This window comes from Callorhinus ursinus, unplaced genomic scaffold (assembly GCF_003265705.2).
Source record: "Callorhinus ursinus isolate GAN/ISIS: 27379988/994484 unplaced genomic scaffold, GSC_fseal_2.0 scaffold5, whole genome shotgun sequence".
NCBI lineage: Eukaryota > Metazoa > Chordata > Mammalia > Carnivora > Otariidae > Callorhinus > Callorhinus ursinus.
Genome location: NW_027397067.1, coordinates 37,101,518 through 37,110,590, shown reverse-complemented (window position 1 = coordinate 37,110,590; position 9,073 = coordinate 37,101,518). Strand labels below are relative to the sequence as shown.

Here is a 9,073-nt window from a genome sequence, read left to right as displayed (position 1 = left end):
TTTTCGTGACTTTGTGCTACCTCTTTTTTGTTGTTGCTTTATATTTCACTGCTGTATTATATTCCATGGTAGTTTGTATATCTTCTCTCAAAATAGATTTAACATTTTTTGAGTATAGCACTATTGATGTTAGGATGGCTTCATAAGAAATCAAGGAATATTCTGGACTCTTCACTCAGGCATCAAGAATCTGTAAACATAAATGTATCCCTTGCATCTGAATTTCCTTATTTATCTAAAATAAAGCCACCCACTGAAACCTTCACTTAGTTGTAGAATGATTTTTATCTCCTCCAACATTCCTAGTAGGCTGCAGACTCATTATTCTGAGTGTCTGTAGGATGTGATTTGAAGCTGACACATGTGGTCAGACAGGTAGTCTAAAGACCATCTCAGTCTAGATATCTTATTGCCACTAGGGCAGAATCAGAGGAAGAGTATTGCCTTTACTCATAATGCAAGCCTTTCTCATCACTATGCTTTAAGTCATATGTACACAATTTCGGCCAGAAGATTCACTTGTTCATTAATTCATCCAACACACAACACTTTTTTGTGTGTGCAAGTCATTCTATTAGGCATCTGGGGAATATTCATTTACAGTAGCCGTGACCCTGGCTTCAAGAAGCTCCCCAGTGGTTGGGGTGCCTGGGTGGCTCAGTCAGTTAAGCATCTGACTCTTGATTGCGGCTCCAGTCATGATCTCAGGGTCTTGAGATCAAGCCCTATGTGGGGCTTTGTGTTCAGCGTGGAATCTCCTTGTCCCTCTCCCTCCCCCTGCTTGTCTTCTCTCTTTCTCTCAAATAAATACATAAATGAAATCTTAAAAAAGAAAAGAAAAGAAGCTCCCTAGTGGTTAAAGAATGTGGATCCAGTGGAGAAATTTGTGTTTCTGTAGAGGTTTCCAATACAGAGGTTTCTGAAGAACAAGGGTAATTTCCATCCTTTACTAGAGGTAACAGCACCCTTTATCATTGATGGCATTCCAGGTGGGTTTACAAAGTGCTTCTGCTCACCGACTAATGTGTAGGGAGAACAGAGCATTTTGGTATGCTTAGCAGCTTCCCCATCCACTATCGCTGATTTAATTTGAGCAGTAAGGAAGGAAACTTTCGGGAAGGTTAATCTGGTCTCAAGTTGCTGTGATCACTTACATAACATAACAAAATACACAGCACTTTTGGAACTCAGATTTCACCCATCGAGTCCAATGACCACATGTGCGTGATATGACTGATTTCTCTCTGGGCTAGTTTGCATCCCCCCTTCAGGGTTTATTTTTTCACTTGGTGCATTAAAACCTTGGCCTTGTAAAATAACTATGGGCTCTTTCTGTTTTAAATCTGTTATGCTGAAGCTTTCCTGTAGGTTGGAAACTCTTTTTAGGTTGTTTTGGTTTAGCAGAAAATGCAATGCATCTTATGTTGTATAACTTTTAATGCATAATAACGTGGTAATAGTCCATATAGTCACATTCATTTGGCCCTTCCTTTCCTGCTAAATGTGTGATCCTCTTGTGTCCCTACCTTTCTCTCGTTCCCAGCCTGAACCTCTTTTCCCCTTTCGAATTCTGCTTTATCCTTAAAGCTTTCCTAAATCCTGTGGCAGGACGTAGGTAGTACCTCTATCCCACGTACAGCATTAGAGCTCTTGGCATATCTCAGGTAGCATATCACCACAAAAAGAAGAGATGGAAAGATTCTCTTTCCTACTTAACTTCGAGTTGTTTCCATTTATCTGTCCTTTTCTGACAATGTCTGGATATTTGGTAGTTCTCACTTGTGGTGAAATCGATTTAGAGGATATGTTTAGAGGGACAGAGCCTAGGCTTCCGTCCGTAGTTTTCTCTAGTATAACAATCAGACTTATGATGTCTAAAGTTTATTGTTTTTTTCATAATAGTGTTACTTCTTATAAGAATGTGAGCTTTTAATTGATAGTTCAAAGCAAAGACAGAAAAACACTTTTTATCCATCAGATTTTATTATTTTTAAATTTTTACTATTTTTTTATTTTTAAATTTATTTATTTATATATTGATTTTTTTTGGCTCCAAAAAGCTTTATTGTTTCCATTTGGTCCAGGGCTTGCGAGAGGTCTCCAAGTTGGTTAAAATGCTGCTTAATTGCTGCAGGGAGAAGCTCAGGCACAAGCCCTGGCAACCAGGAGGATGCTGGGCTTCAGAGGCTCCTAGTCATGCTTAAGGGTGAGCCTTTCGAAGAGATCCTCCTCCAGCCCAGCCAGCCTACAGAGATTAGTCAGGTGGTCCCCCGTCTTCTTGACAAGTTTCACCTGCTCCTCTAGGAAGTAGTTTTCCAGGAAGTCACAGAAATGGTAGTGTGTGCAGGCTGAACCCAAGGCATGCAGATCCCAAAGGGCCTGGTTCAGGTTCTCCAGAACCAGGGCAGCTTCCATGGCATCCAGGGTTTTATGCCACCCATCTTAGGATGGCTTCTGCAGGTCCTGGAAGAGGGTGTGGAGGCTGAGCTGCTTTTACATCTTTAAGAGCAGACATGCTTCTCCTCAGCCAACTGGAGGAAAAAGGGGTCCATGCCCTCCAGAGCCACATCCTCCTGGTGGAAATAGAAGCACAGAGAGAGGTAGGTGAGGGAGGCCCACAGATGCACAGGGACAAGGCAGGTGATGGCAGCCTCCCCCTTGGTGGAAAAATTCTTTTTTTTTTTTTAAGATTTTATTTATTTATTTGAGAAAGAAGGGAGTGAGCACAAGCAGGGGGAGTGACATAGGAGGAGGGAGAAGCAGGCTCCCCGCTGAGCAGGGAGCCTGATGCAGGGCTCTATCCCAGGACCCCGAGATCGTGACCTGAGCCGAAGCAGATGCTTAACCAACTGAGCCACCCAGGTGCCGCTTGGTGGAATAATTCTGACAAATCTGGGAGCTCATGGTTGATGGTAATAAGGAGCTAAGCTCAAAATAGAGTGTTGGCTGGTCCTGGAGGCAGAGGGTGGCCAAGAAGATGGCTCTGAAGGTTGTGACTGGAAAAAAGTTTGGAGGGTGGTCTCAGGCTGGTAGAAGGGGCATCCCTGGGTCTGTTCGGTCCAAACACTGTTGAAGCAAGAGACAGATCCAAGGGACAGCCCAGTACCCTGCTTTTATGCATTGGATTTTAAAAGCGATACTGTCTGTTGAGAAAGAATAAATACTTCAATGTTTCATTCGATTTACTTTTTTAAAAAAATTGTTTTTTATTTCTCTTAAATCTGATACAATATTTCGTCGACTTTAAAAGTACATTAAGCTGATTGTTTCAGTTTAGCAACTTAGTCAATATACCTAATACCCTAAGAAAAAAAAAGTAGAATTTAATTAATTCCACTAGTAGCCGATTTCAGAATTTCAGTTAGCCGACAGACAGCTCTTTAATGAACTCATTCACTTTTTACCATTTCGCAGAGGTACAGGCAAAACTAACAATCACAAACAGCACCAAGGCCTAAGAATTCACCAGGGACTCCTATTTTCAAAGAATGTTACCTAAATCTTTATCTGGGGACATCACTAAATGTTGCCCTAGCTAGCTGAGTAGCTTGTCAAATATAATAAATAATACTTGATTTATTTTTATTAAAGAATCACAGTTCATTTTTCAAAAATGAAAAACCATCTTGATATTAATTCATTGCTAAGCATAGGACAGGGTGATTCCAAATTAGCATAAAGGCACTTTGCTCAGTATGTGGCCAATATGAAGAAACTGGGGCCGTTCATATTAGATGAGAGGAGAAGCACAGCTGGAAGAGGCAAGTTCTTTGTTAACTTCTGTAACATTTAAAATCCACTAATATGTAACATTTAAAATCCACTAATATTGGGTGCCTGGGTGGCTCAGTTGGTTAAGCGACTGCCTTCGGCTCAGGTCATGATCCTGGAGTCCCGGGATATCTATAAAAAAAAAATCCAATAATATTTTGATACATTGAAAAACTTCTGAAGTGCAAGTCCGAAAAAAATGACAAAATTTTTCCAGAGCAAAACTAAATTGTATTTCAGATTTAATACTTTGTGTATTCCCATGGTCCTGACTTTATATCCTGTGAACCTAACAATTCATTTTACTTATAATTATGTTCAACTAAGTACAGAGACATCTGTAGGGAGAGAAGAGGTGTGTTGGGAACAACTTTGAAAATCTAATTTTTATGTAAGGAGTATACTTTCTGTTCTCTGTATTTTTCCTTTCATTAGAAATATTTTCTCTACAGGTATAGAAAAGGCACCCTGACAAAGAGTGCCCAATTGATTTTGCTTGGTGATTATCTTGACATATTTGTTCATACCTTCTAGTCCTATTAAATAATAAAGATAGGGATTTTTAAAAAATTAAAGAAAATACTGCATTGCTTACAACATTTATTTATTCAGTAGAGATGTGGAGGAAAGATAAAAATCTAGGAAAGATAAAAAGATAAAAATCTAGAGATTCACAAATAACTCACCGTGTTGGCCTCCATTTTACTGTCTTCCTTCACAGAAGTTACCTCTTGGAAAAAAAGCTTCTGTGTATATAGAAACTTCCATTCTAAGTGGAAGAATATGGAGAAAATCTTTAACTTTGAAGGGACTATTTCAAAACCTTTTTTTTTTTTCAGAGAAAAACCTATCTGTGCCTTTTTCCAGACTGAAAAGTTTTATTTTTTCATTTTGTGGGGGCAGATATGATCAATAAAAACAAACAAAAAAACGAAAAACCAAAAAAAAAAACCCTACATAGGACTGAAGAAAAAAAGAGAAGTACTCCAGAGCCACATTTTAGTAGTTAGCCTAGTCTTAGGAGTTACGGAAAGGAATCTTGAAGAAGAATGTTTTAAAAATGAGACCCAAATAACACAGACAGGTTTATTCTGTGCCAAATAAGCTGAGCTCTAACTACCTTTCCAAACATCCCCTTCCCAGGATTGTTCTGGATTATGGATGACAACAAGAGGAATTTGCATGTGATTTGGCAGGCAGATGTGAGGGAGTGGTGTTAGTGTTTTATGTTTTAGTGGCTGGTCTGGGGCACTGAGCACATGGCAGTGTTGGCTTACTTTGTTGGCAAGGGTCAACACGCAGGCTTGCAGCTCCTTTCTCTCCTGCTGGATTTTCTCCCATGCGTTCTCTGAATCCTGTGCCGGGCATGTGAACAGATCTATGCTCAAGAGAGTCAGCTTTTTCTTCAGGGCAATCCTAGCATTGAAGCTGATAGCAGATGCTAAAGACAGGTGCAAGTTCCAGCTCATCTTTGTGGTTCTGGTTTCTCATCATTTCCCTCCATATTCAGCTTTTCTTTCTGACCTCTAGACCAAGAGAGTCATACCTCTTTAGGCTCATCCTCAGATTCAGAGACAATAGCTTTGCACAGACTTCACCACGTCCATTCCTGCTTAGAGTTGAATTCCTATAAGTTCTCTATATAGTATTATTTGTAGTGGTTCTTATCTACAGCACAGCTGATCTGATTGAGCCTTCAGTAACACACAGAGTTTTGCAAAATAGTGGATTACTAAGTGTCTGGAGGTGAGGGAGAATTTGAGATTTGAGATGATGGTGGCAGACCTTGAGACAGAAGAGTAAAATATGACACAGGTCATCAGACACCTTATATTTTATGATGGATTTGTATACATTTTATAGAATGAATCTCTTAGAAGGTAAGATGGAATATAGAATAGAGATCGAGTGTGTGGATGTTTTCACTAGTTGTTCTTTAAGAACCAGTTTCCAATTGTTACTTATTAAGAGAATCTAATTTTTAGTTGGACTTGTGTCTACAGGAAAAAAATTATATTTCTTAACCATCTTACAGTTAAAGGTAGCTAAGTTATGGCCAATAGGCTCTAAGCAGAGATGTGTGTGCAATTTTTAGCATGTATGCTTAGAATGAGGAAGATACCATTTTACTTTTTAGCCTTTCCTTTTTCCTGCTGGTTAGTATGTAGAAAAAATGGCTGGAGTTAGAGCTGTTGTCCTCAACCATAAAGTGAAAGCTATATGCTCAGACCAGTGGAATAGCAGGATTGAAGGAGTCTGAGTTCCAATATTTTGGTGAAGCCTCCTGGTTAGTTCTGGAGTTCTCACATCCAAACTTGACACAGTAAAGAAATACACATCAACTTTATTTTATTCACTGTTGTTTTGAGTTTTGGGTCTCTCAATCATATATGATTAATAGGGACATTTTAAGTAAAAATTATATATTTAAAGTATACGACATAATGTTTTGATATACATATATAGTGAAATGATTACTGCAGTCAAGCTAATTAATATATCTATCTCCTCTCATAGTTAACTTCTTTTTTGGTGAAAGCATCTGAAATCTAAGCAAATTTCTAGTATATAATACAGTGATATTAACAATAGTCATCATGCTATACATTAGCTCTCTAGAGCTTATTCATCCTACACAACTGCAATTTTGTACCCTTTGACCAACATCTCTCATTTTTCCCACCTTTCTAATTTCTGCCTCTGCTTTGGTGAATCAACTTTTTTCAGATTTTCGACATAAGTGACATCATGCAGTATTTTTCTTTTTGTGTTATTCCACTTAGCATAATGTCCTCCAGTTTCATTCATATTGTTGCATATGGCAGGATCTCCTTTTTTAAGGCTGAATAATATTGCATTGTGTGTACAGATCACAATTTTTTTATCCATTCATCCATCAACAGACACTTAGGTCACATCTGTATCTTGGCTTTTGTGAATAGTGCTGCAGTGGACATGGGAGTGCAGATATCTCTTTGAGGTACTAATTTCATTTCCATTGGATATATACCCAGAAGAGGGATTGCTGGATTATATAGTATTTCTAATAGGGTTTTTTCTTAAGTAGAAGGAGAAAATGATGATTTCCATTACAACCCTGAAAAGAAGAAAGGAAGTCAGAAGTGGGGTAAGTTTGTAGGTAATACCAAGGACTTGGGAGAGTGAATATCTATTTTTCCAGTGATGTAGAAAATGATAATTAGTGACAAATTTTGTCAGAGAGGCAACATGGTGGAAGTCAAATTGGTGGAAATAAATTTATTTTAGACAGATTTAGGTTTTAATCCTTTTCTGGTACAAAGCAGGAAATGCTAAAATGAATTTAAGATAATAGTGTATGTACTATGACTCACCTAAGTTTCTAATAAGCACTGAATTGATTCTTACAGTGACTGCTACATAGTAAACTCTCAGTAAATATTAGCATCATTAATATATGGCCAACAGATCTTTGTTAACAAATTATTACAGTGATAACATGATATTAAGCAATTCCCACTGAGAATTAAGGTGGAGAAGTTTAGAATGCTGAGCCAATTCCCCCTTAAAATCCCTTGTCTGTATTTCATAGACTTTTTTTTTAACTTTTTTTTCTTTCTTAATGTCTATTGAATCAATCAGAGTTCGGGTAACAGAAAGTACTCTAGGCATTCCAAGCAGAAAAATATTAAGATTAAGTGATTTCAAAATCATTGGATGCCTAAAGAAATGAAAGTCAGGAAGTCACCACTCTTTTGATGTCAAGAATATACACTACTACAGCTGCAACCTGGAGGTTGCTTTCTTGACCACTTGATGTCATAGCTTCCCCATACCCATGAACCTAGTAAGATAGAGAAAAACATGGAATGCAGCTACTTCCCAGCCCACCTTTCCAACTGCACCATCCCAGGTAGTCTCCACTTCCTTGACACCTTCCAAATGTGGTATGATTAATCTTATTGAAAGAATCTAAACTGTATTGAGAAGCCTAGCCATAAGGGAGTTTAGGAAAAACAGCTTTAGATTCATTCTGTCATTCTCAGGGATAGGGGGAATAGAAGAGTATAGAAATGGATGCCAAGTAGAAATTGACCATATCTAGCATATGAAACATCCCTATGCAGCCATTAGAATGGCTAAATTAAGAAGATTAACAATACAAGTTTTAGAGAAGATATGAAGCAAGTGGAATTTTCATACGTCGTTTGTGGAATGTTAAATGGCACAAACAATTTGGAAATCAGTTTGGCAATATTGTAAAAAGCTAATGACACACTTACCATGCAACCTAATCATTCCACCCCTACATATTTACCCAAGAGAAAGAAAATGTGTTTCCATACAAAGGCTTGCAAACTACTCATAGTAGATTTTTCATAGTAGCTCCAAACTGGAAAACAGCCCTGGTGTTTCTCAATAGCAGAATCCATAAGTATATCGTAGAATATTCATACCCTGGAGTACCAATTAATAAATATGAGGAATGCATTGCTATAACAAGCAATAACATGTCTGGATCTCAGAAATCACAAATGAAAATAATCATGAGTGAAATAAACCAAACACAGAATTATATACTGCGTGATTCCGTTTATATGAAATTTTAGAAAAGATCAATCCAACCCATAGTTCAGAAAATATTTCAGTGATTACCTGTATCTGATGGTGTGGAAGAGATTGATTGGAAATGAAGACAAAGGAACTTTTTTGGGTGGTGGAAATATTCTATATCATGATTATCATGGTGGTGACATAGGTATATACATGTGCCAATGCTCATCAAACTATATTTAAAATTATTTCATTTTATCTTATGTATGTATATCTCAATAATGTTAAGTCAGAAACTGTAAGGGATCTGAGGTTTTACCTAACTTTATCTGAACTGTCTTAATCAGTTTGGGCTGCTATAACAAATTACCATAGACTATATGGATTAAACAAGAAATTTATTTTTCATGGTTACGGAGTCTAGAAAATCCAAGATCAAGGTGCTGACAGATCTGGTGCAAACCTCTTGCAGGTTTGCAATTACCGTCTTCTGATTGTGTCTTCACAAGGTGGTGGTCAGAGAAAAAGAGAGAGAGAGAGAGAGAGAGAGAGAGAGAGAAAGCTCTTATGTTTCCTCTTTACAAGAGCACTAATCCTATTCATGAGGGTTCCATGAGGGTAGAGCCTTCATGACCTAATTATCTCCCAAAGGTCCTACTTCCTAATATTTATAAAAAAAATATTTTTTTGATGGGGCAGGGGACACAAACATTCAGCCTGTACCAATACATGTAAAATCACAAGACACCTAGGTCAGAGACAAAGACAA

The 9,073-nt window shown here is 37.8% G+C and overlaps 1 pseudogene; it reads right to left on the bottom strand.

Moving 5' to 3' along the window:
• Positions 1-2,190: 2,190 nt before the first annotated feature.
• LOC112822963 (ferritin light chain pseudogene) lies at positions 2,191-5,240 on the bottom strand (annotated as a pseudogene).
• Positions 5,241-9,073: the final 3,833 nt, after the last annotated feature.